Raw genomic sequence first — 13,785 nt, 5'->3', positions numbered from 1 at the left:
CATGAGAAGTACTTTGCAAACTTTAAATTACTCTATTGCTATGTTAATATTGCAAGAGTCTGGAGGATATAGTATTTGATCTGAGTTGTAAAGAAAATTAGAAATTCTAGGATACAGATGTTGGGGGCAGAGAAGGAATTGCAGGCATGTGGAATGGCCAGTGCAAAAGCCCTGAGACCAGAAGTGGAGCATCATGTGCTATGAAAATCAAGTAAGCCAGTAGCTAGATTTCAAGTGGCTAGAGGAGAATAAAATGTAAAACAACTATGTAAAAAAGTAGGAAGTGACCAATTTGTTTTCAATAGTATTTATTTTTTTCCCAAATACATGTAAAGATAATTTTCAATATTCATCTTTGTATGGCTTTGTATTCAAAATTTTTCTTCCTCTCTACTTTACCATCTCCTTCTCCAAGACAGCAAACAATCTGATATAAGTTAAATATATGCAATACTTTTATATATATTTCTATAATTTGTCATGTTATATAGGAAAATCATACTAAACGGGAAAAATCATGAGAAAGAAAAAGCAAGCAAAGAAAGAAAGATGTAAATACTATGCTTCAGTCCACATTCAGTCTCTATAGTTCTCTCTCTGGATATGGATGACACTTTACATCCCAAGTTTGTTGCAATTGTCTTGAATTATTACATTGCTGAAAAAAGCCAAATCTATCACAGTTGATCATCATATAATCTTGCTATTACTGTGTATAATGTTCTTTTGATTCTACTCACTTCACTCAGCATCAGTTCATGTAAATCTTTCCAGACTTCTGAAATTAACCTGCTCATCATTTTTTATAGAACATCAATATTACATTACGTTCATATAGCATAATGTATTCAGTTCTTTCCCAACTGATGCACAACCACTCAATTTCCAATTGAAGGGACCAGTTTGAGAAGGCCTTTAAATGCAAACCAAAGGAATATGTGTTCCTAAAGGCAACATGAAGCCACTGCAGTTTGACTAGAAGGGGACAAAAGCCAGACCTGTGCTTTAGGAAAATCACTTTAGCAGCTAGCTGACTGAACAATTTATTGTAGTAAGGAGAGATTTAAAGCAGGGAGATCAATTAGAAAGCTATTGCTATAGAACAGGTGAAAGAGGGTGAGGGTCTGAACTCCAGAGGTGATATGAATAGAGAGAAGCAGATATATAGAAGACATGTTGTAAAAAAAGAAATAACAAGACTTGACAATAGATGGAATATGTAGGGTGAGCACGTAAAGAACTGAGGATAGATATGAGATTGAAAACCTGGGTTACAAGAAGGATGATAGTATCCTTGTCCACACCAAAAAAGATCAGAAGACAGGGTTGTGAGGGAAAACTAATGAATTCTATACATATTTGTTTCTGATAGTAACCTTCTCTAATGTAGAATGGGGAGGGGAAAGGAGAGGAGAAAGTATAGAGCAGAATAAAAACCTTTGAAGGAAGCACAGAAAAGCAAGGTAGTTTTGAAAATAATGTATCATTTTTATTATATAGTTTTTCAAAGAAGTAAATAGTGTGAAATGAATATTCCTGGCTTTATATTGAATTTTCTTTTTATGTTGTGCTGTTTACTGGAAATGTTCTCTTTTTTGTCTTTTTATATGAAAATTCAAAATTAATAAAATTAGGAAAAAAGCCCATAGGCAGCAATCAATAGGTGATACAATACCAAAATTTGGGGAAAAGACAACAATTAGATCTAGGAGTCATCTTCATAGAAATGATCAATTATCCCATAAGAAATGATGCAAGCACCAATGAAGAAAGTATAAAGAGAAAAGAAGAGGGACCATGACAGAACCTTTGAAGATGCCCACAGATAGGTGGGTATGACAAAAAGATCACTAAAAGAAACTAGGAAGGATCCATTGAACAGATAGGAAGAAGACCAAGAGAGAACAAAATTATGAAAATCTAAAAAGAAAGGAATATCTAAGAGGACATTAAGTGAAGTATTCAAGTCATAGAGGAAGTGACTTCATTACGGATAGATAGATAGATAGATAGATAGATAGATAGATAGATAGATAGATAGATAGACAGACACATATGCATAAAGATAGAGATATAGATAACAGCTAATCTCATGCAAGAAGCATACATAACTAATATATCTTTAATGCTAATGAAAATAGATTTTAAAATCAGTGTCTATTTCAGAGATCCATGTACATTATCCCCTGGGAGTATTTCTGGACCTACAGAATCTGCCAGTCTTCCTAATATATCCACATGGTAACAAACCATCATGAAATGTGTCCAATCATCTGATTCATTAGTCTGGTATTATCTTCTTCCTTTGCTCAGGGTAGGCAAGATCATTGTAAAATGAGAATCCCTAGAAAACAGGTCCCTTTGATGGGTAGAGGAAATCTGCCGAGGAAAGAGACATTTTCAAAAATGAGATCTTACTGGTTTTGAGATTCAGAAGTCATCTTTTTCTATTGTTCTCATTTGGTGATTTACTTCCCACCTAAGTGAAACTCAATGAAAAACAAAATAAAGTAGTTATGGAAATGCTTTAAAAGTAAAAATGGAATATATATTTGAGATTATTGTTACTATGGTCATTGTGATGAGAGTGAAAGATAAGTAATTATCCAAACCCTGAATTAAACAAAACACACACACACACACACACACACACACACACACACACACACACACACACACACACACCTGGGGGATTTCTTCTTTTTTTCCTTCTCTTCCTTATTTTCTTCCTCTTTTTTCCTTCTTCCCTTTCTTCCTCCTTTCCCTTCTTCATCCCTTCTTACTCACTTCCTCCTTTTTTCCTTTTCTTTTACTCTTTTTCTTTCTTTCTCCTTTTTCCTTTTCCTCCTTCTTCTCTTCCTTTCTTTCCTCCATCCTTTTCTTCCTTCTTTCTTTTCTTCCTTCATCCATTTCTTTCTTCTTTTCCTCTTTTTTTCTTCCTTCTAGGAATGTTTTTGGCTGAACTTTTAGACTTTGCAAGTCATTCCTAATGTATCCATCTAAAGCATCCTTCTTATCTTCCTTTTGCTTTCCTTTCCTTCCTATCTTTCCTCATGGAAAGACAGAGAAAAGAATTGTATATAGTAAGTTGCAATCTGAAACAGCAGAAGTATTGTCAATAGTTCTTCAGTATAATAGTTGGTGTAACCAAGGAGGCCCAAATCCCTCAGTATTAGTGAAGTCCTGATCTTATCTAACCCCCAGTGTGGTGGAAAAGAAAGAGTGATGCATTTGAAATCCACAGCCTAAGATTTGAATCCTAGTCTTCTGCTACTTTGTACTTATGTGATCTTGGAAAAATCACTTATTCTCTCTAGGCAAATATTGTGGGCCTAGTTTCCCCATTTATAAAGTGGTGATGAGAAGAGGGATCTGACTAAATGATACCTAAGGTCCTTCCCTCATAATCCTATGACCCTTACTATATCCATATGACTCTTCTTTCAAAACTTTTATCATCTGTGTCTTTCCTCTCTTTATAATCTCAACACTTAGCACTTGGTCTTAAATATGAGAAATGCTTTTAAAATTTTGGTTGAATTACAAGGCTCCTTCTGAACCTGAGAGTTCTGTTAACAGATTTGGATTCTCTTATCCCTACGATGAGCTTTCAACAATTCCTGTTCAATCAATCAAGTTCACTATTATTATATTAATTGACTAGTAAAATAATTGGGAGGAGAGAAAACAGTACAGGAGAGAAGGAGATGGGGGTGGGGCAGGGAGCAAATATTACCTTTAAATCTTTCCATTTTTGTTTTCTTTTTTGCCCAAGAAAATTTGCTAATGAACAGCAAAATTCTGCTTTCAGGTCAGATAAGGTCAAATTGCTTTGGGGCAAAATACATTACAAAATGATCAGACTAAAAATAAGAAAACATTTCTTTAAAAACTGAGCCAGAGCAGAATCTGAGTTTGTGAGTATATGCAATTCTGTCACATTTAGGGTTTGTTTCATGAGGGGGCTCATCAATGAAATCAATTGGACAAATTAAAGGACACATTTTAATCTTGTTTTTTCTTCCAGCTGTAAAATATGCATGATCATACTTATACTACCTATCCCAAAGGACTGTTTTCATCAAAATGGACTATATTCTTAAAAAAAAAAATACCATATAATGACATTTTGTCATGTCAAACTGTGAACATAAATTTGTGCTGTACAGTCCTCACATATTATATGCCATATGCAATATATAGATTGTAAATTTCTTTTAAAAATCTGAATATTATTTTTAAAACTGTAGAAAAGGCAGGTTATTCTTATATGAAATAACTTTAGATTCCATTTTTCAGGCAGTTAATGCAAAAAGGGAAACTGTGCAATTTATAGAATCAGAGATTTAGACCTAGAAGCTATCATAGAGGTCTTTTCATCCAGCCTTTCTATTACACAAATGGTCATACATGATAGGTTCTGGGTCTGAGGCCTGGCCTCTTAATTCTGAATCCCATATTCCTTCTATTGTGCCACAATTTCTTTCCAAAAGGCCTTCATATACCAAACAGTAAGTAATTCATGTTCAGCAATTGTTAATGAATACTAGTTAAAATGACTGCCCCTCTTCTCAATCCCTAAGAAACTTCTACTCGGTTTTAGACCAATGGAGCACTCCAGGAGGTAAGAAAGAAATCCTTTGGCTCAGAGACTCCACAATTTTAGTTTCTCTTCCTAACTTAACTTATCCCTTAGGTGGCTACAGAACAATAGAAGGCTATTAGGTTGAGCAAGAGGGGGATACCATTGTAAGAAGCCAAAGGCATGACTATTCCCCAAATTTAATAAAGGAATCCTGAATAATTGAGAAATGGTAGTATTGTTTTCCACTTTGAAGTCACATCTATTTTAGGAAGAAACAGAGAGAAGGAACCAAAACTACATGTCTGGGCTGTTCAGCTGAACTCTAGAATAAAGCCAATAGTAAACAGAAAATTAGGTGGTGAAGATTTTTCAGCAAATTATATAATTCCAAGTGACAGTTAATCTCTGCATTTTCAGGATTCAGAGCAAGTTACATCATTGTAATAAATGACCCAATTGTCCAAAATGCAATAAGGATGTGTTTCTGGGAGAAACAAGGCAGAATTTTTTTTAAACTTCTATTTATAGACATCTCAAGGATAGAGCAGACTTTTGAAAAGGGGAGAAACTGCAAATAATGAACTGATTCTTCCAGCTATTTTTAAAAGCCTGGAATCAAGACTGTTATTGACTGTACTATACATTGCTCCCCCTCCAAGGCCTGCTCACTCACTGATCCCACTCAGGAAATCCACCATTATAGCTTCTGTGTTCCAGGGCTCTGATTTTGGCAGTGGACATTGGATTTGAATAGGACCCATTCCTCCCCCCTGCCCCATAATGGAGAAATACTGAACTCTTACTTGGATTCCCCCCTCCAAAAAATAGAAGATATACCCTAGAAAAATATGGAGGGACTTGGACTTATGAAGGAGATATTTTCTACCTTCAGAGAAAGAGGACAAATAATTGTAGTGTAGTCTCATACAGATATATATGAATGTATATGTGCATGTAGGTTATGATTATAGATTTCTATGTATATATGCGTATATACACGCATATATGTGTTTGTGCATATATGAATATATGTGTGTGGGTATCTGAGCTTAATTATACTCTTGAGAGGGGAGGAAGAAGGAAAAAAAGATTAAAGTAAAAAATGCACAGCAGAGAACCCAGGAAAATCTATAAGGAAGCAAAGAAAAGATGGACAACTGAACACAATGTAATATTATATATAATATATATATATGTGTGTGTGTAATATTCTATATATAGGCTTTCTTGAAATGGAAATTTATTGTTTTGTATTTTGAATCTTCACATGTTCTGTTATGTACATGACAATTTTTTTTTCCTTTTTCTATTTTATATTTAAGTTTTTTTAAATGTATAAATAAAAAGAGAAAGAAAAGATTTTTCTTAAGTCAGGAAGGTTGAGTAGTCCATGTTCACCAGGCAGAAGAGTGTAGTCTTAATCAAAGAGATAATTTCAAACGTTGTTAGACAATTGGCCCCAGAAAATGTATTGGAAGGGAAGGGTAAGGGAGAGAAATTAAGTCAATATTTCTATAAAGGAAAATGTTAGCCTTTGACGCTGTTATTGTAATGCTTAAAAGTTCTTATATTGGGGCAGCTAGGCGGTGCAGTGGATAGAGCACCAGCCTTGAATTCAGGAGGACCTGAGTTCAAATCTGGTCTCAGACACTTAACACTTCCTAGCTGTGTGACCCTGGGAAAGTCACTTAACCCCAGCCTCAGGAAAAATAAATAAATAAACAAACAAACAAATAAATAAATAAAAGTTCTTATAACTAAATTACCATCTTTCTGACTTCAGCTTACTGGAGCAGGAACAACAACAAAACTTAGAGGTAAAGAAATTTTGGAATCTATGTAACTGGGCCTACATATACAATAATCCATCCTTTTTTTTGGCTGAACTGCCCTTCCAACTGATTTCATTGATCTGTAATAAAATCAACTATTTGTTGAAGTTTTCTGTAAAATATCTATAGAGTGCAAGTTTCTTCTGCATAATTACTTGCATTTCAAAAGTATTTTAGGAGTTATAAAGTATTAACAGTATTTAAAAATAACGAAGTATTTATCTCATTTAAGTCTCATGGAACCTTCTGGTTGGGAATGCAGAAGAAAGGAGGATGGATTGAGACTTAGAAGACATGGCTTCAAGATTTGGCTCTGCTAAGATATGTGATTATTGACAACCCACTTCATCACTCTATGCCTGTTTTCTTATTTGTAAAATGGGTATAATAATGGTTGTATTCTCTGATTCACATGGTAGCTGTGAAGTTCAGATAAGTTATTGTATGTAAAGACAAAGTTCTATGTAAGTATCATCTATTTCATCATCTTCAAAATGGAAAGAACACTGGCTCAAGTGTCAAAATACCTGTGTTCAAATCCTCCATCTGATGTTTACTATCTATAGCAAAGTTTCTTAAACTGTGGGCCTGGACTCCATATGAGGGCATGTAGCTGAATATGGGGTTTGTAAAATTATGATTTATTATCAATAAATGTTGATTTTATCTACCTATATACTTGGGGGTCACATAAAAATTTCTCTGGCAAAAAAGGATTACAAGTGGAAAAAACTTTAGGAAATCCTGATCTACAGGACTTTGACCAAACCAACTTTACAACTTTAGACCTCTGTTTTCTTATCTGCAAAATAAGAGGCTTTGACTACATGGGACCTGAAGCTTCTTCCAGCTCTAGATCTAAATCATGGGAATCTCTCTGTATTGTCAGTCAGTCAGTCAAAGAATCAATAAATCTTTATTAAATAACTATTATGTCCCAGGAACTGTTCTAGGTGCTGTGGATATAAAGAAAGGCAAAAGACAATTCCTGCCTTCTGAGGGGCTGTTAAGTTTAATTAAACTTGGGCATTTATTAAACACCTATTATGAACAAAACAGAGGTAGCTAGGTGTCTCAGTGGATTGAGCTCTGGACCTGGAGTCAGGAAGAAATGAATTCAAATTTATCCTCAGATACTTATTGGCTATATGATCTTGGATAAATTATTTAATCTCTATTTGCCTTATTCTAATGGAGAAGAAAATGACAAAACACTCCTTTATCTTTGCCAAGAAAATGCTATGGACAGCATGGACCCTAGGATCATGAAAAGTCATATAGAACTTGATGATTGAATAACAACCAAAGTATGAGCAAGATACTAACAATCTAAAAACAAAAACAAAAACAAAAAACAGGTCCTTGTCTAGTTTTGTTGTTGTTGTTGTTGTTGTTGTTGTTGTTGTTGTTGTTGTTGTTGTTGTTGTTGTTTTCTTACTGTGCCCCCAACTGCCCTATAGGGGGAAAGATATACCTAAAGTACAATTTTGAAGCTTCATCATAGTGTTGAAGTGGCTCTGGGTTTCTGAATGGTGGTGCACTGCCAATTCTTACTAAATTGAAAAAACTTTGAGTGGATGAACCTTTCTCTGTTCAGACAGAAAAACGACTATAAGTCTATTCTCCAAGAACCACTCAGCAAGTTTCAGAAAAAGTTATTAGGTGGGTGATAGGAAGACCAAGTTTTAGCCACAGTCAACTCTTAAAAATCCCCAACTAAGTCACAGAGGGGTTACAATCTGTGTCAACATAAGATTACTAATCGTTCCTGACAAAATCAGGGATATTTGAAGGGCAATTAGGCCAAATGTCCAAAACAGAGAAGTGTTTCTCCTAATTTTCAGAAAAGTTTGATGATAAACAGAGCAGATTGGTCCTTAGAGTAAGAATAGGAGCCAGATAAATGCCATCCCTGACATCAAAGGAATTCTTAGAACCCAATAAAATATGAGATCCTTGGGAGTAAGAATTGTTTCACTTGTCTTTATATTATTCAGCTCCTGGTACAGTGACTAGTAGACAGTAGGTATTTGGTGAGTATTTGTTGATCTTCTGATTGCATCCCTATATTTAACTTTATCAGACTTACTCATATTTGTATAGTCAAAAACATCCCTTTATCTCCTCCTAAATATAAAACATGGCTATTGCTCCCCATTGGTACTGTCAGGGTCTTACATGTAGTTTTGGTAATCCTGAAACTACCACTTTCTATTTTCCTTTCAGATAACAGAATGAAAGTAAGAAAAGAAAAAGAAAAGAATGGAGGAAGGTAGGGAAGGAAGAAAAGAAGGCGTGAAGGGAAGAATGAAGGAAGAAAGAAAGGAAGGAAGGAAGAAAGGAAGGAAGGAAGGAAGGAAGGAAGGAAGGAAGGAAGGAAGGAAGGAAGGAAGGAAGGAAGGAAGGAAGGAAGGAAGGAAGGAAGGAAGGAAGAAAGGGAAGGAGAGAAAGAGGAAGAAAGGGAAGAAGGAAGGAATGGAGGAAAGGAGGTGAGAGGGAGGAAAGAGGGAGGGAGGAAGTGAAGGAAGCAAGGAAAGAAGAAATCAGAAGATGATAGCTAATTATAAAACTGGATTTAGAATCAGGAAGACCTGAGTTCAAATCTGACCTAAGACACTTTCCAGCAGTTGGCCGTGGACAAGTCATGTAAATGGCCTCTGGGGTCATGAAGAATTGAAAAGGGCTGATCAACTGAACAACAGCAATGGAATCAGAAGAGAGGAGATGGGAGAAGATGGAGAAAAGTCAACTAACAGTCTGATGCTGCAGATGTAAATGTTCTTTCCTCCCTTACCGCTCATCTTAACCCAGATTCTATTTATTCAGTAGTCAAAGGCTACTTCTTTCTCTTCTGGAAATCATATTATCTGAATTTTTTTTCTGATGTACAGAAAATGAGACAGCTTTCTCCCATTCTTCTTGCCCCCCTCTCTTTGAAGTCTGTAGGGATGAAAGATCAGGAATGATTAATGACAATTTTCCTGAATTTGTGTTTCTCTCCGAGTTAAATGTGCTCAACTTTCAGTATTCAACAATACATGAGGCAAAATAGTTGTTTTTTGGAGAATGATAGAATGTTGGCACAGGAAAGCACTATGGTGACATTGTTCTCTCCTAATTTGTCTCAAACCTGCCTGCCCTCTTCTTCTAGACTGTTTAATCATGTTCTTTCCCCCAAAAAAACCCTATCACTATTAGCTCTGCTCCCCTTCTTTTCTTGTCCCTCCATACCTTTTCTCTTACTGACCCCATCAGCTAATCTTGATTCAATGCTCATTTATTTCCATGCAAATTATCTCCAAATTGATATGTCTAGTCCCAATTTATATCTTAAATTCCAGTTTCATAATGCCAACAACCTGCTGGACATTTCCATCCATATGTCCTATAAGCAACACACACTCAGCATGTTCAAAACATAAGTCATGATCTTATCCCAACCCCTCCTTAAACCACACTTCCTCCAAATTTCCCTACTTCTGTTGAGAGCACCATCACACTTTTTTCAGGGTTATCTTTCATTCTTTTCCCTCATGCATCACATTCAAACAGTTAGTTGCCAAATCTCATCAAGTCTGCTTCTGCAACTTTTCTCTCATCTGTTTTCTCTCCACTTAAGGTAATCACTCTAATTTACTCCTGACCTAAACTATGCAAAGGCCTCCTACTTAATCTCCCTTCTTCCATTTGTTCTCCTTTCTAGTCCATCTTCTACTTAAAACAAAGGTCTGATCATTTGACTCCCAGCCCAAGAATCTTTAAGACCTCCCTATTGCTTCTGAGGTAAAATGCAATCTTCTTAGTTTTGACATTTAAAGCCCACTAAAATCAATCTCTCCCCTGCCTTCCTAAGATTGCTCCATGCTACTCTCCTTGATTCTATGTTCTGACCAAACTAGCTTCCCACAGATTCCCTGGATTTATTATTTTATCTCTCTCTTTCATACCTTTATGCAGGTCCCTATGTTTGGAAAGCACTCCTCACCCCTTTTTTAGAATCTTTAGCTTCCTTCAAAGTTCAACTCAAGTGAGGGTACATTTCATCTATTTGTGAGTGCTTTCTGCATCCTGAAATTATCTTTTATTTACTTATCAGTAAACACTGAAGCCTCCAGTAAAATGTAAGCCTATTACAACTTTGGGACTATTTTTCATTGCGATTTGTACTTACTGTCTCCAGAACATACTAGATACAACAAATGCTAGTTAAATTGAAGTAAACTTTTAAATTTATTTCATTAAATTACTTCCTTCTCTTTTCCTTCTTTCTTTTTTCTTCCTTCCTTCTTTCATTCCTTATTTCCTTCTTTCTTTTTTCTCTCTTTTATTTTTTTGGTTCAGAACTATGATTTCATTTGTATACAAATCTCCCAGTGAGATTTAAACTACCAATGAAGATCAATAAATGCTCTGCAACTTAGAGTCTTAGAGTTGCCAACGTCCCAGAGCCCATATGGGTCAAAGGTTAGATCAGAATCTAAACTTTCTAAACTCATTTTTGTCAAATCATAAAATCCTAATATTTTAAGAGATCTTAGTGATAATATAACATAATCCCTATGCAAGGTTTGAATGAATATTCTCTTTTGAATTTTGAAAGCACTTTTAGGGTTTGAATTTGTATGGAGGGGAGAATATTTTTCAATTATAATTAGTCTTCTTTATGATTTTATATGTTTTTAACCTAAGAGGTCCATAGGTTTCACTAGACTTCCAAAGGCAAACATAACACAACAAAAGTTGAGAACCCCTTGCTCTTTAGCATCACTGACAAGTGTTCACCTAACTACTGTGATTCAGAATTCACTTCTTGCTAAGGTAGCTCATTCCATTTTTGAACAACTGTTAGGAAATCATTCTTTATGTTGAGCTGAATTTGCCTCTCTCATAATTTTCAGTCAGTTGTAAACTCCTGTTCTTTTTTTTTTTTTTTTAAGAAAAAAGATATTTGGTATAGTAGAAAATCACTAGAACAGAAGCAGCTCTGTAGGACAAATTATCCTCTCTCCCTTTGTCATGGTTTTCTCTTCTGTAAAATGAGGACATTAGATTTTTAAGATCCTTTCTGGCTCTTCTATGCATTAAAATCCATTCTTTTCAATATTTATTAAGCATTTCTTTTGCACAAAATCTTCTGGGTGCTGGGGAATAAGACACAGTCTGTTCATAAAAATCTTTTATTAGGGCTGATGAGGAGAGGGGAAATATACAAGTAACAAGATAAAAGAAATAGAACGATCAAAGATATTATTTCAGTGAAACTTTGGAAAACTTGTATGAACTGATGCAAAGTAAGCAGAATCAAAAGATCAATGTATATACTCTAACAATTGAAAAGACAAATAACTTTGAAAGACTAGAAAACTCTTTAGAAAAACACTATGTCTAATGTTGAAGCATATTACCCACCTCCTGACAGAGTGATGAACTCAGGACATAGAATGAGACATTTTTTGGACATGAGGGACTTTGATTTGCTTGATAATGCATATTAATTTCATTGACTTTCTTTTTCTTTTTTTCCAAAGAGGGTGGGCGGGAGGGAGAGAAAAAAAAATTGTTAGTTAAAAAAATAATTTTATATTAAAAGACAGATGAGACAAAGAAATGAAAAGGTCCATTGCAATTTTAGTAGGAGGATATCTCTTTGCTCAGGAGTCCTGTATCTTTCATTCCTGATGTTTTATGTTCTATTCCTTAAAATTTCGTATTTGGGTTAACATTTCCCGCAATTCAAAACTCAGCTTCCTCCTCTTTTCCCCCGAAAAAGCTTAGAGCTGAGACTTTTCTTCCTTCCTTTCAGGACTAAAAGCAGCTAAAATAACCATAATGCCAACAACTGTCTTAAGAGGTGTTTACTTCTTTAAAGAAAGAAAAACCGGGGTGGGGGGGAGAAGGGGGGCAGTATGTAATGATACACTTTCTTTCCCTGTCATTTTTGGCCTGGTCGATGCTTGGTGATGAGATGCTCTCTAAATGGCATGGCAGAACATTCCTTGTCAGTCACTGCGCCCGGGGGCATATAGCAACCTCAGCGAGCCCTCCGAAGTAATTAAATGTGAGCGGTCTGCAGTACCCTGAATTCCAAACCCCACCTCCCCGGGAGGGAGCCGAAGCGGAGCCCGAGCCAGCCGGAGCCCACTTGCATCCTGGGGAGGGATTCACGTTTAACTCTTTGCTGGGCCTGGGTTGCTGGGGCTCAGATTCGTATCGGTTTGATGATTTAAATACCTAAGACCTTGCCTAAAGAGCTAATGAATAGTTTCCTTTCATATTGACAGGAAAACAACCATTTCAGTCGCGGTGACAGTCTCCAGGAGCTTAGAAAGGAGCCATCGAAAAGCAATGGGGGTGGGATGGGGTGGGGGGTGAGGGGGGATGGGATGAAGAGTTAAAATATAATGCGATGATTGAACATCTAGGGAGTTGAAGGAGTGGGGAGGAGGAGGAGGAGGAACGAAAAGGGCCGAAGCGCCTTTCCAAGCCAGCCTGGGGAGAAAGATTGTGTGGTTAAAGCTTAATTAACACTCACCATTCTCCTTCCGAGCACCCACGGTTTGGAGGGGCGGGAGGAAGGGGGGGGGGGGGAATGCCATCAAATCCATGATAGACAGTTCGCATTCCTGGAAAGACACAGCAAGTGACTGGGTTTGATGTTAGATTTTTTTTTTTTCCTTGAAGAGAAGAACTAAAAACAAAACCCAAAGATACCGGCGCTGGTATCAGAGCACGGGCGAAACTAGAGCTCATTAAGTAACGTTGGCGTAGCGAGGCCAGCTCCGCAGTGGCAGCAGCCTTCCATGATGCGCGACTAGGGGACTTGGACCAATACCGAGTCGCAAACTCAGTTTAGCAACGGAATACACAGAAGGGCAGGGACAGCGGTAATACCTCAGTCTCCTCCTCTGTAAAATGGGAACGATGACACAGTACCTACCTTCCAAAATCGTAGACTTGTGAGGCGTTAAAGTACTGAGGTTCACGAAGTACGCTCATATCCGGAGAAATCACCGCTACAGATTGTTGCTGTAAAATTGATACTTGTTTCTCTCACTAATAGTGCCTTTTGCTATGGGAGAATTAGTTCATTAAGTGTGGTGGAAACTCCGAAAGCCAAGGAAAGAGGCTAATTGAAGGTACATCCCATTGAATTCTCATAAGCAGCGTTAGCATTCACTGCCCGCTATTTACCTGATAAACGTAGACTAAATATTTCCCTTTGCATTCATATAAATTCGTGACCTCCTTTAGAGCGCAGACTGTCTTTGCTTTTCTATTTGTATCTCTGTGCTATTTGTATCCCAATGTGCAACACATTGTTGCTTACAAATGCTTTTTCATACATCCACTCATTGAGCTGATAGGTTG

At 36.5% G+C, this 13,785-nt stretch overlaps 1 long non-coding RNA gene across 1 annotated transcript; it reads right to left on the bottom strand.

Moving 5' to 3' along the window:
• Positions 1-291: 291 nt before the first annotated feature.
• LOC141553376 (uncharacterized) lies at positions 292-13,513 on the bottom strand. The gene is made up of 3 exons (XR_012485434.1): positions 13,355-13,513; positions 12,950-13,040; positions 292-2,379 (listed from the first exon to the last, which is right to left on the bottom strand). It is a non-coding gene; the product is annotated as an uncharacterized LOC141553376 (long non-coding RNA).
• Positions 13,514-13,785: the final 272 nt, after the last annotated feature.

Source organism: Sminthopsis crassicaudata, chromosome 2 (assembly GCF_048593235.1).
Source record: "Sminthopsis crassicaudata isolate SCR6 chromosome 2, ASM4859323v1, whole genome shotgun sequence".
Taxonomy (NCBI): Eukaryota; Metazoa; Chordata; class Mammalia; order Dasyuromorphia; family Dasyuridae; genus Sminthopsis; species Sminthopsis crassicaudata.
Note: the sequence above shows the minus strand (reverse complement) of the source record. Positions and strands in the feature narration are given on the sequence as shown.